Consider the following 2,983-nt stretch of genomic DNA (forward strand, 5'->3'; position numbering starts at 1 on the left):
TGAGTGAGTGTGTGTGTGTGTGTGTGAGTGAGTGTGTGTGTGTGTGTGTGTGAGTGGGTGTGTGTGTGTGTGTGAGAGAGAGATAAATGCAGTGAAGCTTTCTGACATATTAAGAGGAAGGTCAAGACCAGATAAAACCAGTACACTTTTAATGTAGTAGTCTAGAATTGGAAATATCTGCACTAGGGAAAATGTATCTGCTTTTTATTATAAAATGCATAAAATTGATGTCACTGAACACATACTAACCTGAATTCACTGTAAATTCACAAAAGGTCTTAATAAATGCCTTGTTTGTGTTTTATTGACATTCGATTAATGAATAAAATAGCTAAGCTTTAAATAATACATTTTAAATATTTTTGCCTTTGATTTTTAGATTTTGTCTTGGTTTTGTAAAATGTGGTTTGAAAAAATTTAATAGCATCTTATATATCTTATCTACTATATGTGATATGACAAATAATAATAATAATAATAAAATAAGTACAAAAAAATGACAAGTTAAAATAAGTTAAAAAAAAAAAAAAGATTTTGACTGTAAACTGTAAATCTTTCATTTTAATATACACAAATAAATGAGATCAAATCTCAATAGACAAATAAATAAATAAGCTAGTATCAGTATTCATGACAGATATTAAATCACTAAATATAAAAATATAAATAAAAATATTTATATTAATATTATAAAATATTAGTAAAATTATTAATATGTATTGTTAACATCACTAAAATATGAATAAATTTAATATATTTATATTTATATATTTATAAGAAATGTACATTTATATTATTTTAATATTATTATTTTAATTAGTAAAATTATTTTAATAGTTTTTATCCTTTCCATTTAGTTTCTATTTAACATTTATATTTAACCTTTTTTATTTTAATTTATTTTTACATTTTTATTGTATTATATAGTTTATTTAGCTTGACAAAAAAAACAGCATAGATTAAAATAATTAAAAATGCCTTTCTACAGTTTGTCTCTATTCTATGATGTCCGAGCAGAGAAAGTTGGGCCCTCTGGTGGTCATCAGATGCAACGGCATATTTTCGCCTTCGCGTTTTGTGGTTTGTCCCTCGCGGGCTTTCGTCGCGAGTCCGTGTTGAGTGCAGAAACACGTGTGTCTCCTCACATCATGGAGTTTGAGGGCTGCAGCTGCTTCAGACAGAGACTCGTGTTGTCCACACTGAGCGTAAAACGAGTCAAAATACCAAACATTAGGTCTAAAGATGACAATCTCGGCCTGCGAGGTGCGTTTATATCACAACAACACACATGACACGTGATGCAGTATGTAAACAATCAATAACACAGCTCTTCATCATCATCAAAACATCTATACATGCATTATATGAAATATATTATCATCACAGCATCATATATCTACAGCACATGTTGTACTTCTGAGATTCAGATTCCAGAGTTTTCTACAGTGTTTATTACTTGTATTTCTTGCATGTTCAGTTCATGTATTATTTTATTTTCTTGTATTTATTGGTTTAGTTGTTTGTCATTTTGTATTCTGTTCATTCTAGGCTTAATTATTTGCCTTTTAAATTTATTTTATAAATAAAATACTACTGCATGTCCAAGTTTGTTTGTCATTTTGAACCCTGTTTATTCTAGACTTATTTATTTGCCTATTAGTTTTTTTCTTAATAAAATAAGTGATTTTTTTTTTACCATATTTTAATGGATTTTTGTTTTTAGTGTATTTTTATTTTTTTTAATAATTAAAAAATCTGTTGTAAATTTATTGGGGTTTTTTATTCTCTTTTTTTCAGAATTTTTTACTTTGGATAACTAAAATTCACATAATTTTAGTTAATGATCCACTCTTTCATCTAAAAGCATTGTATGACATTTTAGTCTTGTAAATAAATATATAATCAAATTTATATTTGGCTACGAAACTAGTTTCAGGCATTTAAGCAGAAGTCTTTATATCAGCAACTTGGCTTAAATGTGGCTCTTCTCAGATTTTTCCTGTTTTTTTTTTTTTATCTTTTGTTTTTATGTGTTTCAAAATGTGCATCTGTTTTTGCTCTTTTGCTGAAGATATTATTTTATTATTTCATTGAAATCTAAACGTCAGATGTGTTTGTGTTGGTCAGATTTTGAAGTGAGCTTCATCAGGCTCCTCGACAAAGTGACAGACGGCACCAGGATCGAGATCAACCAGACGGGTGAGTTCTAGTGAACACTGGTTAACAGACGTGTTGGTTGTTCTCTGATGATATTCTTCTGTTGACGCAGGAACGGTGTAGCACGAGTGTAACGTCCAGCGCTCGATCGGTTATTATCTGGAGGCTCTGCTCATGTTGGCCCCGTTCGTGAAGACCCCGCTCAGAGCCGCGCTGAAGGGCGTCACCAACGACCCCACAGACCCATCGGTGAGTGTTTGCCCATTTTTCACTGATATTTGCCCCTTGGTCAGGGACGGAAACCTGTCACCTTTAGTGTTAATTTGTCAATTTAAAGGGACAGTTCACACAAAAATGAAAATTCTGTGATCATTTACTTGCCACATTGTTCCAAACCTGTACGAGTTTCTTTCTTCTGTTGAGCACAAAAGAAGATATTTTGAAGAATGTTCGGAACCATACAGCTGACGGTAGCCATTGACTTCCAAGGTATTTTTTCCATACTATAAAAGTTGATGGCTGCCGTTGTCTGTTTGATCGCCAGCATTCTTCATAATATCTTCTTTTGTGTTCAGCAGAATAAAGAGCAAAAATAAATATATTTTCATTTTTGGGTGAACTGTCCCTTTAAATGGGTGGTTGATTACGATTTCACTTTTTTAACTTTAGTTTGTGTGTAATGTTGCTGTTAGAGCATAAACAACGTCTGCAAAGTTACGACGCTCAGAGTTCAATGCAAAGGGAGTCCTATTTAAAGGACTACAAAAAAAAGACTACGATGAGCTTCTTCCTGCGTTTGTGACATCACAAACCCTAAAATTTACAT

At 31.6% G+C, this 2,983-nt stretch overlaps 1 pseudogene; it reads left to right on the forward strand.

Moving 5' to 3' along the window:
* The first annotated feature begins 1,054 nt into the window (after positions 1 to 1,054).
* LOC107720971 (RNA 3'-terminal phosphate cyclase-like protein) overlaps positions 1,055 to 2,983 on the forward strand; it is a 17,998-nt pseudogene continuing 16,069 nt past the window's right edge.

The sequence above is a fragment of the Sinocyclocheilus rhinocerous genome, unplaced genomic scaffold, assembly GCF_001515625.1.
Source record: "Sinocyclocheilus rhinocerous isolate Xijiao unplaced genomic scaffold, SAMN03320098_v1.1 scaffold4256, whole genome shotgun sequence".
Lineage (NCBI taxonomy): Eukaryota > Metazoa > Chordata > Actinopteri > Cypriniformes > Cyprinidae > Sinocyclocheilus > Sinocyclocheilus rhinocerous.